The sequence below is a fragment of the Marmota marmota genome, unplaced genomic scaffold (assembly GCF_001458135.2).
Source record: "Marmota marmota marmota unplaced genomic scaffold, marMar, whole genome shotgun sequence".
NCBI classification, from domain to species: Eukaryota; Metazoa; Chordata; class Mammalia; order Rodentia; family Sciuridae; genus Marmota; species Marmota marmota.
In genome coordinates, this window is record NW_026000205.1 from 8,694,342 (window position 1) to 8,715,567 (window position 21,226).

At 49.0% G+C, this 21,226-nt stretch overlaps 1 protein-coding gene across 4 annotated transcripts in view; it reads left to right on the forward strand.

Moving 5' to 3' along the window:
- The first annotated feature begins 20,891 nt into the window (after positions 1 to 20,891).
- Fbxo17 (F-box protein 17) overlaps positions 20,892 to 21,226 on the forward strand; it is a 25,678-nt gene continuing 25,343 nt past the window's right edge. The window contains exon 1 of one of the 4 annotated variants that reach the window (XM_048790925.1): positions 20,892 to 21,149. The gene's annotated coding sequence lies outside the window, so the exon portion shown is untranslated. The remainder of the gene's footprint in view (positions 21,150 to 21,226) is intronic. The other 3 variants (XM_048790924.1, XM_015496879.2, XM_048790926.1) reach the window with 3 other exon arrangements.

Consider the following 21,226-nt stretch of genomic DNA (forward strand, 5'->3'; position numbering starts at 1 on the left):
TGAATGCTGTGCAGGTCTTGAGAACAAGTGCCAGTCTCCGAAAACGACGGCTTTACCATAAGTTTAGCCTATCGAAGCCTTTGGGGGGAGGGAGACGATGTGAAGAGACATAATCTCCAGATGGGAATTCACTTTGAGAGTTTAGAAAAGCAATTTAGAGCTGGCTAATCAGCCCCTGTTAAAAATCAAATGCCCGACCCTTAGAGGATGGTCATTTTCCAGGCTAGTGAACATTCTTTCTATTTTTTTTTCATTCTAACTGCAAAAAAATTTTTTTGCCTTTTTTAGTTTATTTTTTAGAGCAGTTTTAGGATCACACACACAAAAAAAAGAGTGGAAGGCACAGAGTTCCCAATATATATACCCCTGCCCCACACGTGCATCACCTCCCTCCCGCTAGCATGTCCCATTGGGGTGGTACCTTTGGTACCATCAATGAATCTACGTTGACACATTGTCACCAAAGTCCATAGATTGCATTAGGGTTCACTCTTGGTGTCTTACAAATTCCATGGACCTTCACAAATACATAATAATGGCCGGGGATGGTGGCACACATCTATAATCCCAGCAGCTGGGGAGGCTGAAGCAGGAGGATTGCAAGTTCGAGGCCAGCCTCTGAAACTTAGCAAGGCCCTAAGTACTTAGTAAGACCTTGTCTCAACATAAAAACTAAAAAGGGCTGGGGATGTGGCTCAGTGGCAAAGTGCCTCTGGGTTCAATCCCCAGTACCAAAAAATAAAAATAAAAAATTTTTTAAAAAGAAAGAAAAAAACACACACACATACACACACACACACAGTGTCATGCAGAATAGTTTGACCATCCTACAAATGCTCGATGCTCACATACTCATCTCCCTTCTCTCAAACCCTGGCAGCCACGGATCTTTGTTCTCTCTCCAGTTTCACCTTTTCCAGAATGCCATACACTTGGAATCACAGAGCATATCATCTTTTCAGATTAATTCTTTCATTTAGTAATCGACTGACAGGAGAGAAATGGTTGAGGGCAGCCGTGCGCAGCGAGGGGACTTGGAGCACAGCCTCTGGCCTGCAGCCTCTTGGCTTTACTGCTGCTGAAGAGGAGCCCTGACTCTTCGCCTCCTGCAGCCACGGTGCTAACTGCTCGCCTGGCTCTGGCCACAGCCTTCTGTCTCTGTGGGCTCAGCCTCGGCAGGTGCTGTGCTAAGTAGAAAGCAGGCACATGCCAAAGAATAGGACTTGGACTCTGAGACCGTCACAGATTTAGACAGCCCTCCGTGGGACCTAAGCTGTGAAATGCCACAAGAGGTCCCTCGGGAACTTCTTCTACCTCCACCCTGACCACCAGGCCTCTGGTCAGGTTAAGTGGCAGGAGGCTCATGAGGTTCGTTGGACCCATAATGTGTGCAAATGGCTTTGATCACTTGGTCCTGGGGGTATTTGCTGGGATTTTTCACTGTAAAACTAAGATGTTGCCCTTTGTTAATTGTAAGTCATTAATTGTAAGTCAGAGTTGGACCAGGTGGCTCAGGCAGGAAGACCACAAGTTCAAAGCCAGCCTCAGCGATGGCGAGGCCCTAAGCAACTCAGCGAGACCCTGTCTCTAAGTAAAATACAAAATAGGGCTGGGGATGTGGCTCAGTGGCTGAGTCCCTGAGTTCAATCCCTGGTGCCCAATAATAATAATAACAACAAGAAGTCAGATGGCACGGGATGTGGGCAGAGATAGTTTGAGAGCTGATAAGTGAACATCCTACTTTCCATTCAACTGTCACCAAATGCTTAGCATCTTTAGAGAGACCAGTTTGCAAGGCCAGCTCCTGGCTGACATCTGGCACCTTGGATTCCAGGACTAATAAGCGAGTCTCACATTGCCAAGGTTGCGCAAGCAATATGGTTTAAGTGCCCTCCCTTCTGGGAGTCTGCACTCTTCGCGTACACAGTGATCAGCCTGAACCACTTTGTTTGCACAGTCTAGTCACAATAAACTACCTTATCAGTCAGGGAGTGGTGGGAGCGCTTCCAAAATCCAAGCTTCCTGATGCCAGCCAAGGGCCAGCCTTGGCAGCATGCCCTTCTAAACACTGAAGCCTCACTGTCAGGCGGTGGCCCACGTCTGTAATCCCAGCAGCTCCGGAGACTGAGGCAGGAGGATCATGAGTTCAACGCCAAACTCAGCAATTTAGGGAGGTCCTAAGCAACTCAGTGAGACTGTCTCTAAATAAAATAGGGGATGTGGCTCAGTGGTTAAGCACCCTGGTTTCAATCCGTGGAACCAAAAATTAATTAATTAATTAATTAATTAATAAAAATAAAAGTCTCAGGGGGCACAGTAGCAATACCTATGGTCCCAGCTACTAGGGAGGCTGAGATAGGAGACTCACCTGAGCTCAGGAGTCAACCTGGACATAGGGAGATCCCGACCTACCAAAAAAGATAAGAAACTTCAAGCTTGTATGTTGCCTCTCTTCTGCACACTTCCGAATTGAGTTTCATGTGAAATGAGAACCTAGCTAGACCCAAAATTTCTTTGATTGTTCTAAATATGTAGAACTTCCTTCTTTATCTGTCTGATTCTTAATTTTTTTTTTTTTTTGGTACCAGGATTGAACTCAGGGGCACTCAGCCACTGAGCCACATCCCCAGCCCTATTTTGTATTTTATTTAGAGACAGGGTCTCGCTGAGTTGCTTAGGGCCTCATTGAATTGCTGAAACTAGATTTGAACCCTCGATCCTCCTGCCTCAGCCTCCCAAGCCACTGGGATTACAGGTGTGCACCACCATGCCTTGCTTGATGGTTAATTTTATAGGTCCACTTGACCTGCTAGGGGATGCCCAGCTAGCTGGGAGAACTTGATGTCTGGGAGGGTGTTTCTGGAAGAGATCTGGCTTGTCTTGGCAGGCTGAGTAAAGAAGACCACCCTTGCCAAGGTGGACAGGCATCACCCAGTCCCTAGAGCAGAGGGCAGACAAAGGGCCGACTCCCCGTCCCTGGGTGAGCTGGGACCTCCGTCTTTGGCTCTCAGACATTGATGCTTCTGTCCCTTGATCCTCTGGACTCTGGTCAGGACTTTGACCATCACCTACTTTCCCTCCCCCAGCCCCCCCCCCGCTGTGCTCCAGAGTCACAGGCCTTTGGACTCAGACGGCCACATCCCCAGCTTCCTCGGTTCTCAGCTTGTGTGGGGCCTCTTGGCTCCTTAAGCATTGAAGCCAATTCCCACAGTGAATAAGTCAGCACATGCGTCCGCGTGCGGTCCTGCGTTCCGTGATGATGTTCCCGTCAGCCAGGGAGTGCACACACAGGGTGTCTCACAGAGTCTCATTGCCTAGTAACATCAGAGGTGTCTTAGTTTGCTCAATTCTCTCTGATGTTCACACAACAAAATCACCTAAGGATGTAGTTCCTAGAACGTCATGTCGTCAAGCAACGCACGACTATAAATAAAATGTATCTGATCTCCCATTAGCTCTGTTTCTCTGAAGAGCCCTCACGAGTACAAACAGTATGTACCCCGCAAAAGGAGTTTCTCTAAGCATTTGCCTAGAAACCTATAAGCTCAGGTGACCAAAGGTCTGATAACCTGATTATCACAGAAGACATTTCTACACTCTGTGTGTGTGTGTGTGTGTGTGTGTGTGTGTGTGGTGCTAAGGACAGAACCCAGGGCCTCTCATGTGCTAGGCAAGTGCTGCACCACTGAGCTACACCCTGGGCCCCAGAACATTTTTCTTGACATAACAAGTCACCAGTGTGTCACCCTCAGTACCTGGTCTTTCCTTCTGAAGTACGATCACTAAGACAATGCCACACACTTTAGAATTTTTTTGTTTGTTTATTTTAATGCTTTGGAGTTAGCATCTCACTTCTGATATCAGTTTCTATATTCATTAAGTTGCAGGCAAGGCTGCAGGAACAAGCCCTCCAAAACCCAGAACCTTCAGCAACAGGAAACACATCTGTCATTTAATGCTCCACAGGTTGGTGGGCAGGCTGGGCAGGTGGGTGGCATTGATCCTTGATGGATCTTCTACCACGTTCCATCTCTAGGTTTAAGGAAACGATTGAAATACTATTTCCAATCCAGTGGGGAGAGGGTGACAAGGAAATGTGAGAAAATGGCTCGGTTTTAAAGCGGGTGAATTGGAAGTCACCCAAAATATCTCCACATCCATTGGCCTGGACTTAGTCACATGGGGACATCTAGCTGAGAGGAGCCTGGGAACTCCTACTGGGTGGCCCACTCAATATTGATGGCTTTTATGGGTGAGAGGAAGAAAAAGAAAACAGATGAAGAAACTGATGGAGGTAGCAGTTCCTGTCACAGATGGTGTGGGGTGACCCACCCGGTGTCCTCTGACGCCCATTCTCGCCTACCAGTAGAGCAATAGAAACCATAACAATATCTCTGGCTAGAAAAACCTCCCTGGAATTAAAACTACATTTCCCAGCTTCCCTTGCATTTGACTAAGTTCTGGCTTAGTCACGGCCCACTTTCCACCTTCTCTTCAGCACTCTGGGTGCTTGGAACGAGTGTGTGATGGCCGGAGCTCCATTCTGGACCCTGAGGAGAGCGGGCCCTGAGGAAAGCCACATCCAAGGAACCGCAGAGAGAGGAGGCAGGCGTGGGTGAAGACAGCAGTGACATGATCTCCTGTAGGGTGTTGTGATTTTGCTCGTCTGTTCCACATGGCCAGACCCAAGTCCGGGTGTAGCAGAATGTCACCTTCATGGGTCTCCGGCAACTTGTTTTCATTCAATGTTACACTTTCCATCTTTAGACGTATTGAATTAAATATATTGAATTCATTCTTCTTTCTCCCCCTTTCTTCCTTCTATTATTATTATTACTATTATTATTATTATTATTATATTTTTATGTATTTTGTTTTTGATGCCAGGGATTAAACTCAGGGCCAGGGTCCTTAATTGCTGAGCCACATCCCCAGCCCTTTTTTTATATTTTATTTACAGACAGGGTCTCTCTGAGTTGCTTCGGGCCTCACTAAATTCCTGAGGCTGGCTTTGAATTCAGGATCCTCCTGCCTCAGCCTCCCAAGCCACTCACTTTTTTTTTTTTCTTTTTGGCGGTGCTGGGGATTGAACCCAGGGTCTTGTGCATGCAAGGCAAGCACCCTACTGACTGCGCTATAGCCCCAGTCCACCGAGCCACTTTCTTTTTTAACATGATTATATATATAGTGAACATTTAACCACTCTAAGTGTATAATCCAGAAGAGGCCCAAACCACACTGACAACACGGTGCGACCGTCCCCAGGATCCACTTCCAGAACTCCTTCATCATCCCCGCAGAGACGCCGTACCCACTACTAACCCCCATCCCACTCCACCAGCCTCCTGCTCTCTGGCTCCCCGTGTTGGCCTGTTCCAAGGACCTGATAGATTCCTCGTGGGATCATACATTTTGTCCCCTCGGGTCAAGTTTAACCCGTCCACTTTGACTCCTCTGTGATGGGACACGGTCTCCTTTGTTAGCTCATCTTTGTCGTCCTGTGATAAGGCTCAGAGTTTACTCCAAAAGAACAGGGAAATCTTTTCTTGGTGTTTGGGCTAAGCAGACTTTTTGTTTTATAAGAGAATAGAGGAGCTGGGATTGTGGCTCAGCGGTAGAGCGCTCATTTAGCACGGGTGGGACCCGGCTTCGATCCCCAGCACCACATAAAAATAAAGGCATTGTGTTGTGTCCGTCTACACCTAAAAAAAATATAAGAGAATAGAATCTTTTTTAAAAAAGAATTATGCTTTATAATCATGCTGCTGGTATAGAAGTGCTATTGGATGTTTTTCCTGTGTTGACCTTATATCCCACAGACTTGCTGAAGTTTTGTGTTAGTGCTTTAAGGAGATTAGTTTTCCCCTTCCTTCCTCCCTCCCTCCCTCCCTCCCTTCCTTCCTTTTCTTTCCCCCTCTCTCTTTCCTTTCCTTCTCCAGTACAGGGATTGAACCCAGAGGTCCTTTACCACTGAGCCACATCCCCAGATCTTTTTATTTTTTATTTGGAGGGTCCCACTAAGTTGCTTAGAGCCTTGCTAAGTTGCTGAGACTGGCCTCGAACTTGTGGTCCTCCTGCCTCAGCCTCCGAAGTTTCAAGGATGACAGGTGTGCACCCCATGCCTGGCAAGGGGGATTGTTCTAATTAAGTTGGGCATTGGTTACTGAGTTTTGATAGGTTCCTTTTATCAGATGAAGATTCTCTCTCATTCCTAGTTGGCCATCACTATTTACTATAAGAGAGTGTCAAATTCTATCAAATGTGTTTTTCTACTTTAATTTGTTAATATGGCATATTATATTAGATCTTTTGAAATTTTTTTATTGGGAAACATGTCACAGGCACAAAAGCACAGTGTGTGCCGCCATGTGCCACAAAGACCCCTTTCAGGTCTGAGGCACTCTTTCCCCCAGCTGCTGGAGTGTCGGTGTTGGTGGCTCAGCTGTGCCTGTCTCAGGGCGTCCCTGCAGCCAAAGACAACCGTCTGGCTCAAGCTCGAGACCATCCCCAGGGCCAGCCACATTCTATGTCTGTTCAGAAAAGTGTACAAAAGTCTGACGCCATTCCCCAACTGGGCCATCCCCAGTCCCAAGTCCTCTGTAGGACTGGCTGAGGCTGGGTGGCACTGTACCTTCTCCCCAGACCCCAGAAGCACCCGCTTCCATACAAGTGTCACCCCACAGAGCCCCCCAGAACCATCTGCCTGCGAGTCCCCAGCTCAGAGTGTTTCCCAGGAAACCCTACATAAGAAACAAGCTCTGACTGACTGTGTGTGTGTGTGTGCGTGTGTGTGTGTTTTCATGGTTTCTTATTTTTAAACAATAATAAAATACATACTTCCGTGTCCACCAAATAGTGACCAGTGCCTCAGAAGCCCACGGTGGGTCCTGCCCCTTCTGCCCTACTCAGAGATTGTCACTATCCTGAGTTCTGCAATAATATCTCTCCCCACCCCATTAGTGTTCTACCCTACAGTTTCTGTGCATCCATTTATACCAAGTTCAAGAGCACCAACGCCATCCATGAATTGTGTACCTGGGCACACGTACCTGCACGCACACACACTGGTCTACATGTATCATAGGTGGCTTTGCCTGCATGTGAAGGTGGCTTCTTTCATTCAACATCACCCTGAGTCCACCCCCTTTGGTGAAGATGGCTGTTGTTCACTAATGTCCATCACACAACTGGACTACAGCGTGGGGAGCCGTTCTCGCACGTGATCTGAGCTACCTCCCTGGCTGGGTGTGAGGTGCTTAGACCAGCTGTGTCAGAGCCTTCCCCACCCTTCCCCAGGTGCGAGGGCTTGTCCGTGTGGGGGTGTGGCTGACCACTGACCTGAAAACCAATCACTGACCCTGACCTTGGAATGCTGCCCCCCTTGACCTTCATTGGATGGAATTTTCCCCTGAATTTTTTGTTCCCCAATAAAATCTCACTCCCTGGCGTGTTTTTCTCTCTCTTGCTGGCTCTTGTGTAAACCTCGCTGCCACATCAGGTGGCTCGAGGCAGGAGCTGGGAGGAGCCGTTTCTGAGCTGGGCATAAAGGGTAAATTGAGAGTCATGTGTCTTTAATATGATCACTAGTTAATTTCTATGTTTCGAACCCCTAGTATGAAGCTAGCGTGCTGGTTGCATGGCTGACCACGGTGTGTGCCACTCTTGACCACACACCGCGCTGTGGGCAGCTGGGGACGATGACTCACCCCGCTTCCGTGGCTGTTCCCTACATGCCTCTGTCCCAAGGGCGTGACGGTCTCTAGGGCAGCGTTTCTCAGTCTTGGTTCTATTGACCTTGGAGGCTGGATGATTCTTGGCTGGGAGGGCTTGTCCTGGGGCTGGTCAAATATTTAACAGCATCCTGTGCCCTCCTCACTAGATGTCCGGGCCTCCCTTCCTCCTAGTGGGACAACTAAAAATGTCTCCAGATGCTGCCAGAGTCCCTCCTGGGCCCTGGGTGGGGCAGACTCACACCAGTGGAGACCCGCTGTCTTGGGCAAACCTTTTTGTTGGTCCCAGGAATTGAGCCCGGGAGCCCCAGCCCAGACCTTTTCTGTATGTTATTTAGAGACAGGGTCTTGCTGAGTCGCTTAGGGCCCCACCGTGGCTGAGGCTGGCTTTGAACTCTCAATCCTTCTGCCTCAGCCTCCCGAGCCTCTGGGATCACAGGCATGTGTCACCGAGCCCAGATGGCAAGCCACTTCCTAAGGGCCTCCTCCCCTCCACATAATGATGGCAGGTCTCCCATAAGCTGCATCCTGTCCCGGGCCCTCTCTAACAGGATGCAGGCTGCGGGGATATGTGTGATACGCTGAGAACGATCCTGGCTCAGAGGGATGATGGCTGATTATGGTAATTATAATTACTGCATGTAATTAATATCATGCACATCATAGATACGCCGGAAAGTGGAGGTGCATGCCAAGTGCGAAGGCGCAGCCTAACTCCTCTGGGGAGTCTGTTCCCTCACACAGACAGGCGCCATGTCCTGCTGTATGAATGTCCCCAGGGGATTGCAGAGCCACAGGGGAAGAGGCTGGGCTCTTGACTGGCTTCCTGTGGATCTGGAACAGAGCCAACAGGTGGTTCAAATACCAAGGTCCTCCACACTGGTAGGGGACTGTCCATGGCCAAGCACCCTCTTTTGTTCCCTCCTCAAGGTCCCCTTGACATCCCACAACCAAAGGGCCACCTTAGGGGGCTTCTGGAACCCAGTCAGTTGCTCCAGCCTGCATCAGGATTGATGGTCACTGCTACACCACAGCATTATTAAATACTGTGGAGTCCCCCCAGTCCCACGTGGGAGATCCTGTTAACAGAACCCCACTTTTAATTCAGTGCAACAGTATGTCCAGCCTCAGGCAACGAGTTGGAACCCTCCATCCATGGCTGCATGGCTGCCTGCTCTAGTTTGGATCGTGTGTGTGTGTGTGTGTGTGTGTGTGTGTGTGGCGCTGGGGATGGAACCCAGGGCCTATAGTTTGGATCTTGAATGATCCTAAAGGCCCATGTGTTAGAGCCTTAGTCCCCAGGGTGGTGCTATTGGGAGGTGATGGAAACTTTAAAAGGTGAAACCAAGAGGAAGGTCTTTAGGTTATCGGGGGTGTTCCCTCAAATTGTGGGATTATGGGACCCCGGGCTCCTCCTCCTCCTCCTCTGCTTCCTGGCAGCCAGATGAGCAGTTTTCCTCCATCACACATTTAACCACGACACACTGCCTCACCACAGACCCAAAGCAACTTGTTCAAGCTTAGTGCTGTACCTGCCATAGTTTTGTGGCAGAAACCAATCAGGTCACCTGATCTAAAACTCTGAGCCAAAAAAAACCCCTTTTTTCTTTATAGACTGACTAGAGCAGGTATTTGTTATAGTAACAGAAAGCTGACGAACACATGAAATTACTCTCTTTTGCTGAATGCTTGCTCTTGCAGCCTCCTTTGCAGATAAAGGTGGCCCATGTGACCCAGCTCTGGTCAATGAGGCATCAGAAGAGTTTTTCTGGATGGCCATCACTTCCCACATCTTCCTGCCTTTAAGTATAAAGTTCTGCAACTGAGGCTGCCATCTTGACAGATAAAAGCCAACATGCTAATGGCAAAAAGGAATAGGAACGACCTTGCTCTTTGAAGATGTCATTGAACTACTGGACCAAGCCAGAGGTAGCTTGTCCCAAAGTGTTCGTTAAATAAATCAGTGCCCTCAAAGGCTGGAGATGCTGTGGCTCCGTGGTAGAGTACGTTTCTAGCATGCTCAAGAATCTGGGTTCTGGCTGGGTATGGTGGCACAGGCCTATCATCTAGAGACCTGGGAGACTGAGGCAGAATTGTAAGTTTGAGGCCAGCCTCAGCAACTCAGCAAGACCCTCTCTCAGAATTAAAAAAAAAAAAAAATGTGTGGGAATATAGCTCAAAGGTAAAGCACCCCTAGGTTCAATCCCCAGTGCAAGAAATAAAGAATCTGGGTTCCACCCCCAATACTGCAAAACAATAAGTACCCTTTTGTTACTGAGACCCACTGTTAGCTGGAGTTCCTGTTACTTGCAACCAAAAGCACTCCTGTGTCATATAACTTCCTCGTAGGGTTGTGGGAAGATTGGATTAAACCATACTTGTGCAAGCTTAGTGCTGTACCTGCCATAGTTTTGTGGCAGAAACCAATCAGCTCCAGGTGACGTCTCTCCCTGTCTTCCCCTTTGTGATTGAACCTGCTGAAATTTAACTGGCCCCATCTCACATGGCCCCACACATTCTTAGCCTGTCCTGCCACTCCTGTAGCATGTGAGTAGAGCACACATGGTCCTCAGTCATCTCCAGCCTGGGCCACTTACTTATGGACTATCACACAGTGTGCCTATCTCTGAGTCAGAGTCCTTTAGGGACCCCTTGTTGGCGTAATTTACCTTGCTTCATTTTTATTTTATTTCACTTAAATTTTTTTTTTTTTGTGATACTGGGGATTGATCCCAGGGGTCCTCTACCACTGGGCGACATCCCCAGCCCTTCTTGTATTTTTTATTTTGAGACACAATCTTGCTAAATTGCCCAGATTGGCCTTGAACTTGGGATCCTCCTGCCTCAGCCTCTGGGGTCCCCAGGATTATAGGCATGCACCACCATGCCCAGGCAATTTTTAAAATAAAATATGATAGAAAACATCAGAACACACTGCGAGGGATGAGTCCTGCTGCAAAACTTCTGTCTAATGATCTGTGGGTTGATTGTTCCCTCAGTGCATTCCTTGCTCAGGTGATGGTGACAGAATCCAGACAAAACGTGGGCCTTGAAGTTCAGAGCATGAGCCCAGAAAATCTGATTTCGCGCCTCTCTGAACCAGTCCTTACCTGTTCCCCTCCCCTCTCTAGGGAGAAGTGTCTCCATTTAGCCAACTGCCCTGAGCAGAGGCCCCGGCCTCCTGTGTGGGCCCCCGCCCGTCCCTCCCAACCTTCTCACAGTAAATCCAATTCGACAGCAAACTCTGCTGATTTTCCTTCAGAATTTATGCACATGCTGTCCCACTTTTGCCACCAGTATCAGGCAGGGTCTCTACAACCCCTGGTTGACAGCTGTCTACCTTCAGGGGGGAGCCCCCCCTCAAGGCTCTGCATATAATAGGTGCTGCCAATCACAGGTGCTCCTCCCGGGCTGACTGACGGGCAGGGCTGGCTTTGGAGTCCTTTGGCCTGACATCTGATCTCCCCCAAGTGGGCCCCTCGCCTCCTCCTCCATTCCTCCAGCCTGTGGGGCCTCTGAGGTTTTAAGAAGTGGAGCCGGGGCTGGGGGAGGTCTGCCTAGTGCACCAGGCCCCAGGAGGGGGGGGGGAAGCTAACACACTGGATGGGGTGGGGGTGGGAGCCTGGTGGATTTCAGATTGTTGTGCTGTCTCCACACTCTGATGACACAGGGCGGGATCTGAGCTCTCCTGGTGACAATCTGTGCCACCCGTGAGGGACCCTCAGAGCTGTGCCTGCTCATCTCTGGGTCACCATCCATGACTTCAGCATGGCCAGGAGCAAAGCCAGGCAAAGGGATTTGGAGCCATATCATCAGCACACTGGGTGTCATTTAACTGTCCCCAGGGGTTGTTGCTGGACCCGACTGAATGTGGAAAGAATTTAGAGTAGCTTTGGGCAGTACTTAGACCAGCCCATGGCCATCCAGGGTGAGTCACCGAGGGACAGCTTCACACATCCTCCTGATGTTACTGGTTATGGGCCAGTCCGCAGCCCCCTACCCCCTAAAATAGGGCAGATTCACTCCTGGGCCTTAACTCATGGCTTGTTAGCTATGAAAAGCATGCTACGGCTGGGCAATCCCAGCGGCTCGGGAGGTTGAGGCAAGAGGGTCACAAGTTCCAAGCCAGCCTCAGCAAAATCAAGGTGCTAAGCAGCTCAGTGAGACCCTGTCTCAAATAAAATACAAAATAGGGCTGGGATGTGGCTCAGTGGCTGAGCGCCCGAGTTCAACTCCTGGTACCCCCCCCCACAAAGAAAGCATGCTATGTCCCTTTCCCTACCCTCTCACTCAGTCTCTCCCAAACTGCCGAATCAGTTCAGAAACCAGGGACACCATTAAAGCCAGGATCGCCTCGCCAGGACTCTCCAAGAAGAAACAACATAAAGAATAAAACTATTGATTCCCAGCACAGTGGCCCACCTTGCAATCCTTGAGACTTGGGAGGCTGAGGAAGGAGGATTGCAAATTGGAGGCCAGCCAGAGCATCTTAGCAAGGCCCTCAGCAACTTGGCGAGACCCTGCCTCAAAATGAAAAATACAAAAAGTACAAAGGGCTGAGGATGTGGCCTTGTAACCAAAAAAGAAAAAAAAGCTGTTGAGTTGACACCCAAACAGCAAATTCCCAGAATTCTTGACTTCTGTTAACTGGCATGGTTTGAGCTTGCTCCTCCTCCCCCATGTGTTCTCTAAACAGCTGCTGCCACTCATCCTTCTCACAAAATAAATGTGAGGATTCAGGGAGAGAGAGAAACATTTGACCCAGACTGATCGCCCCTCCCTCAAGGTTAAAGTGTTTACACACACACACACACGCACACACACACACACACACACACACACCCTTAGAAAATGTGCACAAAGCCAATTAAAATTCTTAGATGTGCCACCCCTGAGATCCTCACCCAGGAAGAAGAGCCAGCACCTCCCCCTGTCGGGCCATGCTGTGTCACCATGCTGCTCTATCGGAGTCCCAAGAAAAACCTTGTCCCTGGGTTTGTGCCTCCATCTGCCTCTTCTGCTAGAGACCATGTGACTCAGGAGCCAGTCGTGGTTGGGAAACTGAGGGGACGGCACCCCAGAACCTGGCACGCAGGCCGCAGCCCAGACCCTTGCTGCCCAGGAACTGCTCTCGTTAGGGTGACCACCTAAAAAGGACTCAGTCTGTGTCTTTTCATAACTAGGAAATCCAAGTCTCCCCTCCGGCTCCCGATGTCTGACCAAGAATGAACCTCCCCGCACAGGGGTGAACTGTTTTCCTAAGAGCCTCTTTCCATGGAGGCCGGGGAAGCGTGACTTTGAACAGAAGAATTGAAAGCAAGTGAAAGAGGATACAAAAAGAAGAAGAAAGAGAGGCCATCCTCAGCAGATCGCCACACTTCTTTAAGCAGTGGAGAGGCGCATTTTCAAGGGGACAATGGTGCCAGGCTCCAACAATGGGCAGAGTATTATAGGGTTTAACAAAGCCAGGTCGTGGGGGGAGTAGGTCAATTACCTTTTTTTTTTTTTTTTGGTACCGGGATTGAACCCAGGGGCACTTAACCACTGAGCCACATTCCCAGCCCTATTTTGTATTTTATTTAGAGACAGGGTGGCACTGAGTTGCTTAGGGCCTCACTAAGTTGCTGAGAGTAGCTTTGAACTCACCATACTCCTGCCTCAGCCTCCTGAGCCACTGGGATTACAGGCCTACGCCACTGCCCTGCTGCTTTTGGTGGATCAGGTTCATGAGTTCCCTTTTTCCCTGAGGGTTTTGTAAGTCTCTGTTTCCTTCAGGTGACGGGAACCAAACCCACAGAATAAACACTTTTGTGTAATATATTTAAGAAACATTTGGGATGGTTGGAATTAAAACTGTTTGTTAAGAAAATCCAGTAATGGGCTGGGGGTGTGGCTCAAGCGGTAGCGCGCTCGCCTGGCATGCGTGCGGCCCAGGTTCGATCCTCAGCACCACATACAAACAAAGATGTTGTGTCCGCCGAGAATTAAAATAAATAAATAAATAAATAAATAAAAAAAAGAAAATCCAGTACTGGGGCTGGGGATGTGGCTCAAGCGGTAGCGTGCTGGCCCGGCATGCGTGCGGCCCGGGTTCGATCCTCAGCACCACATACAAACAAAGATGTTGTGTCCGCTGAAAACTTTAAAAAATAAATAAATATTAAAAAAAAAAAAAAAGAAAATCCAGTACTGCGCGCAGTGGTGCACACATGTAATCCCAGCAGCTCAGGAGGCTGAGGCAGGAGGATCGTGAGTTCAAAGCCAGCCTCAGCAACTTAGTGAGGCGTTGAGCAACTCAGTGAGACCCTGTCTCTAAATAAAATACAAAAAAGGGCTGGGATGTGGCTCCGTGGTTGAGTGCCCCTGGGTTCAATCCCCAGTACCAAAAAAAAGTGTGACAAATGTGAACCATAAATGTACCTCTTCCCAGCTAAATTGAATAATTGAGTAATTCATTATTTTAGATTTGAGGGGGTTTTTTTTCACTGAAACATAAATAAAAGAGGTTTTCGGTCTAAGTTAGTAAAGGAAACTAGAATGCTTAACAGACCTTGATATGTTTAATTTATTATAAGCATTAAGTGCCTGGGCAGGTATTGCTTCTTAGAAACTTCTGTTGAGCTTCCGGAGAAAAATCGAACAGTTTAAATTTGCGAAAGCAGAACATTTCAGGGAATTTAATTAGCTAAGATTCTAAGTGGGATGTGGGGCGGCTGTTGAAGCTAGAGTTGGTTGAACATTAATCAAACAGCTCCTGAAAGTGGCTGTTAAAATTTCTTAGGTTTATAAATAGAATTAATCCTTGTAAATAGAACTTGGAAGCTTACGGAAGACAATGTTTTAATTGGTAGCTTTAATACCTTGGAAATTAACTTCAAATATGAAGGCATGAGGCCTTCTTTGGCACAAACGCCTCCCCCTGTAGCACTGGGAAGCTCACGGGGTCACTGTGGTCACCGCTGGGGTCTAGAAGCATCGCTGTCCCCTGCATACATTCAACTGATTTTCCCCTTAGAGGGACAGTGCAGTGCTAGGCACAGTTAATCGTCCCCAACTTCCGACTCCCTTTTGTCCACAGTTGTAGGAGACAGTGTCTATCTGGGAGGGCACTCAATGACCCCCACTTCCTGGTATTCACACCGTTGTGGAATCCCCTCCCCCTCAGTGTGAACTGTACCTAGTGACTCACTTGTAACCAAAGGAAAGATGGCAAAATGATGCAGTGAGACTTCAAAAGGACCTCTCTGTGTGTGTGTGTGTGTGTGTGTGTGTGTGTGTAGTCCGACACGGAAATATATGTATACATGCATAATGATCAGATCAGATCAGGATAATTAACATATCACCATAAACATATACCATTTTGCCTGGTGAGGTGGCACACAGCTCTAACCCTAGCAACTCGGGAGGCTGAGGCAGGAGGATCAGGAGTTCAAAGCTAGCTTCAGGAACTAAGCGAGGCCCTAAGCAACTCAGCAAAGCCCTGTCTCTAAATAAAATTCGAAAGAGGGCTGGGGATGGGGCTCAGGGGTTAAGTGTCCCAGAATTCAATCCCTGTTACCTCCACCCCCCAAAAAAAAATACCACCCATATATGTTGTTTGTATTGAGAACATTCAAAACCCTCTCTCCTTTGTCAGCCTATGATTTCTGTCTTACTGGCCTTCTCTTGCTGACTCTCTTATTCTGTGGAGAGCCACATGGCAGGTTGCCTGATGGAGAGGCCCACTTGCTAAGGAACTAACATCTGGCCAATAGCCAGTCAGGACTAGACGCCTGCCAACAGGCGTGCCAGTGATCTTGGAAAAGGATCCTCCCAATTGATTTGAAATGGCTCGAAGTCCCAGCTGACATCTTACTTGTATCTTTGAGAGAGACCCTAATTCAGAGGCATCAGATTTCTGACCACAGAAGATGTCAGATAAAAATTGTTGTTTTAAGCCACTATTTTGGGGGGGAGGGTAATATGTTACACAGCAGTAGCTAACAGATACAGAGTCCCCAACTTATGATGGCAACATTTTTTAATTTTACCGTGGTGTGAAGCAATATGCCATCACTAACATATTTTAAATTTTGCATTTTGATCTTTTCCTGGACCAGCAACATGTGATGTGACAGAGTGGCAGCAAGTTATAGTTCAGGGACCTAGAAGAAGCCCAGGTCCCTGAGTCACTTCTTGAACGAAGGCCATTTTTTCAGTCTGGAGAGGAGTAGAGAAAGAGAAATAAACTTTTAAGTTGGATGCCTGTTACAGCAACTAAATTTTGTTTTTTTCCAAACTCCCATGAACACACCCTCTTTGTTTTTATCAATCCTGTTCTGATCAGTGATAAGCAAGTTCTTACAGATCTGGTGTGTTCAGTAAATTTTTGGCATTTCCCCCCAAAACAGAGTTCAATTGTTAATGAGTATAGACTCTTTTCTGGAAATCATAAGGCAACTGTATTAGTTGGTGTCATGTCACTGAAATGAAATACTTGGCACAGGCTACTTAAGAAGTTTCTTTTGGTTCACTGATCTGGAGATTCAAGTTCAAGATCAGGCGGCCCATTGGTGTGGGCCTTTGGTGAGGGTGGTGCATCATGACCAGAGCATGTGCCCGAGCAAATGTTCACATCTGGGGCCAGAAAGCCGAGAAAGAGAGGAAGGGCAAGAGTCCCACCACCCCTGTTGAGGGCATGTCCTAGGGAGGGAGTCTCACTAGGCCCCACCTTTTACAGTTCATAGCACCTCCCAACAGCGCCACCCACCTTTTTCATACAGATTTGGGGGATGGGGACATATCTAAACCATAGCAGCAAACCACCACCAGTACACATTCCACCCGTCCTGTAAACACCTCTCCTATTTCTTTCCCTGGGGAGATATCGTTTATGAAAGCTAGATCCTGTTTTCAAATTCTTTTCATGTCTTTTGAAATTCTCTTCTCTTAGCCAGCAGCCCTCTGGCAACCCACAGCCCCCTGGTGACTCAGCCGGCTGAACAAAAGCCATCCCGCTGACTCTCTTCCCTGGTCTAGTTCTTCAAAGGAGACCAGGCTGTTCAGTACTAATCACCCCGTCCCAGGTATTTTGTGATAGCAGCACAAATGGCCTAAACAGTCCTGTAGTACACTCTTACCTACACAGAGTGATGGGCCATCAAGGGACCGTGGCAAAGAGATGGCAAAGGAGACCCTATTTGTTTTCCCACTGCTGTCATAACCAATCACGTAATTTGTAACAAGGTGTGTCATTTTTGTAACACGTTATCACAAATTCAGTAGCTTGAAACAAAAATTGTTCTTTTGCAGTTCTGGAGTTGGGAGTGGGAAATAAGCTCCCCTGCTCCAATGTCAAGGTGTCAGCAGGGGCTGCCAGGTGTGGTGGCCCACACCTGAAATCCCAGTGACTCAGGAGGCTGAGGCAGGAGGATCACAACTTTGAGGCCACCCTGGGCAAGTTAGCAAGACCCCCTATCAAAATGAAAAGTAGAAAAAGGACTGAGGATATAGCTCAGAGGTAAAGCACACCTGGGTTCAATCCCCAGCAATTCTTCCTCCCTCTCCCCCCAAAAAAGGTGTCAGTAGGCTGGTTCCTTCTGGAAGCTCTAAGGAAAGAATCCATGTTCTTACCTTTTTCAGTTTTTTTTTTTTGTTGTTGTTGTTGTTGTTTTGGGGGGGAGGGGTGATTTTGTTGTTGTTTTTTGTTTTGTTTTGTTTTGTTTTCTCTTTTCTTTTAAGAGACAGGGTCTCACTGTGTTGGCCAGGCTGGTCTCAAACTCCTGGACCCAAGCGCTTCTCCTGCCTCGGCCTCCAAGTAGCTGGGTCTGCAGCAGCGCGTCACAAATCCTGGCTTCACTTTTCAGTTTCTAGTGACCCCTGCGTTCCTTGGCTTGTGGCCTTCTCCTTCGTCTTTGAAGCACATCCCTCCGGCCTCTGCTTCCGCTCTCAGTCCACACCCCTCTGCCTAACTCCCCTGGGTCCCTCTTGGAAGGAGCATTTTCGATTTCATTCAGGACCCACCAGATAATCCAGGATAATCTCTTGATCGCAAGATCCTTAACTTGACACATCTTCAAAGTCCCTTTTGCCATGTAAGGTGATATATTTGCAGATCCTGGGGCTCGGGATGTGGATATTTTCGATGGGCTGTTATTCAGTGGACCCCAGAGACCATCCGTGAATGAGAGACACCAACAGAACACATTTCTGGTAGACAAATCAGGTGGAGACAGAAGACATGGTTCACAGGGAAATGATGACATTTAGGACGGGGCTCAGGCATGAGAAATAGAAAGTCTGGGAGTCCATCTTCAAGATGAAATACAGCCTTAATCGGAGCCCTTCCCTTTTGCCTGCCCTAATTCTAAAGTTAGCCAATCACGGAGATGGAAGCCCGGAGCTCCTCCAATCAGAGTGGAGGGCAGCGCTGCGCTAGGTTTGAGGTAAGAGCAGGCAAAAGGTAAGAGCCAGGACCCTCGTTCGCAAGACTCCGGCTGGGAGCGGGCTTTCTGCAGAAGTGCATTTGCCTTGACGACCCACTTCCCAGCACTTACATGATTTCTTGCGGATCGTTGTTGTTGTTGTTATTACTTATTTTTTTTTTAAACCAGGGATCGAACCCAGGGGCGCCTAACCACGGAGGGACATCCCCAACTCTTTTTGTATTTTATTTAGAGACAGAGTCTCGCTGAGTTGCTTAGGGCCTTGCTAAGTTGCTGAGACTGGCTTTGAACTTGGTATCCTCCTGCCTCAGCCACCCGAGTTGCTGGGATTACAGGCGTGCGCTACGGCTCAGAGCTCACTCCTCATTATTTCTAACATGGGAATAGGGAGCCCAGAATGACCCAGGTTGTGGAAAACAGACAGGAATGCGACAATGGAGACAGAATGGCACCAGTGATAGTCAGTCTGAGCTTTCTGCCATCTCCCTCCCTCTTCCCCAGGGCACAGGCCACCCAACATTCAGGAAAACCAGAGCTGAAGGGTGGTTTCGTAGAGACTCAACTCTACTGTCCCAGGTGGTAACTAGGGTGGATGTTGGCATCTAAAATGGAAAAGAAAAGAAAAAAAAAAAAAAAAAAACCTGGCAGCCAGCCCTATCCCTGAACTTGTAGCAGAAGGAAGGGAAGCAGAGAGGAGTTCCAAGACTCTCATCCACAGGGAGTGATGAGCCCAGCAGCAAGCCTCACCGGCATGCTCAAAGCACCCATTCATACTGCAATGCAGGGTAGAGACCTGGTGCAAAAACAGCCCACTATTAGGAACAGAAAGTGCACCTCCATCACCCGCAGACACCAGCTGGGTTCCTCTGAGAATACCAAGGGACAAACCCAGATGGGAACAGAAAATCTGCACTGAGCAGGAGAAAGCCTGAATCAAAGCTACTTCAGGACCCAATAGGGTTGCAACAACCATATTTGATTGTTATGACTCTCTGATCTCTTTTTTGGTTTTCATGTTAACTCTTTTTTTTTGGGGGGGGGGGAGGTACCAGGGATTGAACTCAGGGGCACTCAACCACTGAGCCACATCCCCAGCCTTATTTTGTATTTTGATTATAGACAGGGTCTCACTGAGTTGCTTGCCATTGCTGAGGCTGGCTTTGAACTCATGATCCTCCTGCCTCAGCTTCCCAAGCCTCTGGGATCACAGGTGTGTGCCAGGACACCAGCCATATGTTAACTCTTTTGAAGAGTCCTGGCCAGTTGTCTTGGGGACGTCTCCCATTCTCACTACCTGATTGTTTCCTCATTGTTAAATTTAGGCTCAACACTTTTTCTTTTCCCTTCTGAAATAAAGAAATTCCTTGTCTCAAAGTTCCATATGGTAGAAATGAAAACAAGGTATCATTAGGGCCATGCTCTCTCTGATGGCTCTAAGGAAGAATCCTTCCTTGATTCCCCAGATTCTGGTGTTTGCTGGTAGCCCTTGGCATTTGTTGGCCTGTAGATGCGGCACTTAAGTCACGTGGCCATTCTCCCAGTGTATCTTCACATCATCTTTCCTATACTTTTTCTGCAAAGGGGATGTAGCTCAATGGCACAGAGCTTGCCTAGCAAACATGCAGGAGGAGGCACTGGGAACCAGGATCGGTGGCACATGCCTGTAATCCCAGTGGCTCAGGAGGCTGAGGCAGGAGGATGGCAAATTCAAAGCCAAACTCAGCAATTTAGTGAGGCCTTAAGCAACTCAGCAGTGCCCTGTCTCCAAATAAAAAATAAAAAAGTCTGGGGATGTGGCTTAATGGTTAAGCACCCCCGAATTCAAAAAAAGATCTGTATAGGCAATTTTGTGATGTATCCAGATGCATTTGAAGTCAGGATGTCCCACTGTTGGGGATACCGTATGATCAGTTGGCTAGGAGATGTCTTGCCTACTTCTCCCCACTCCAGTATATAGGTACATCCCCCCAACACACATACCTTTGTAATGAAGTCATCTGTTGGGTATGAATTTTGGACCGTTCCCTAACAACATTTTACCTATGGCTTTACCATCCATTGATGATTCAATTACTGGAATGAGGACTCCCCTGTGTTGTTTCTAATTGATCTGTAATAAATAGCTATTGTCTGTAGGAGTAAATAATTTAGTGACTGTTGTAAAACTATGTAGTCTGAGCTGGGCGCAGGGGTGCAAGCCTGTAATCCCAGTAGTTCTGGCAGCTGAAGCAGGAGGATCACGAGTTCAAAGCCAGCCTCAGCAAAAGCAGGGTGCTAATCAACTCAGTGAGCCTCTGTCTCTAAACAAAATACAAAATAGGGCTGGGGATGTGACTCAGTGGTCGAGTGCCCCTGAGTTCAATCCGCAGTACTAAAAACAAAAACAAAAACAAACAAACAAAAAGCTATGTAGTCTGCTTCTGGTTCACAGTCTCAGCTGGGCCACCGACGAGCTGTGCAGGGTCGCAGGATCTGAGGGACGTTGTGAATGGCGGAGGCGGCTTCAGCCCCAGGCCACTGAGAAGGGCTTGGGGAGCCGGGGAGCCCGGCGCAGCGCCACCGCGGGGGCCTGGGGCGGCGGAACCCGCCGAGAGGAGGTGCCCACGGTGCGAAACCGGGTCCCGGATCTCAGGCAGCCACATGGGGACAGCGAGGCTCCCCGGGATCTCGAGCGCGGGACGGCTCCTGGCCCGGCCCTCCCTCGGCGCGGCGCCCGCCGCCCTCCCGATCCGGGCGCCGCCCTCGCTGGCTCCAGGCGCAGCCGCCGGGGCAGGGCCACCTCCCGCCCGCCGGCCACAGCGCTCGGCCGCGGGTCCCGGCTCCGGATTGCAGCCGCCAGCCCCGGGGAGAGGACCGGCTGCCCAGAGCCGGTCCTGGGGCTCCCTGGGCAGGCCGATCCCGGGGAGCCCCCCGACTGCCTCCCGAGCAGGGCGGGAAGACGATCCCGGTCCCCAGACCCCTGCGAGCGGGCCGCCCGGGGAGCGCCGGACAGGTAGGGACCCAGGTGTGACCGAGGGCTCCGTCCTCACCCGCAGCTGGGCGCCCCCGGGGGTGGGGTGGGTCCCCGGG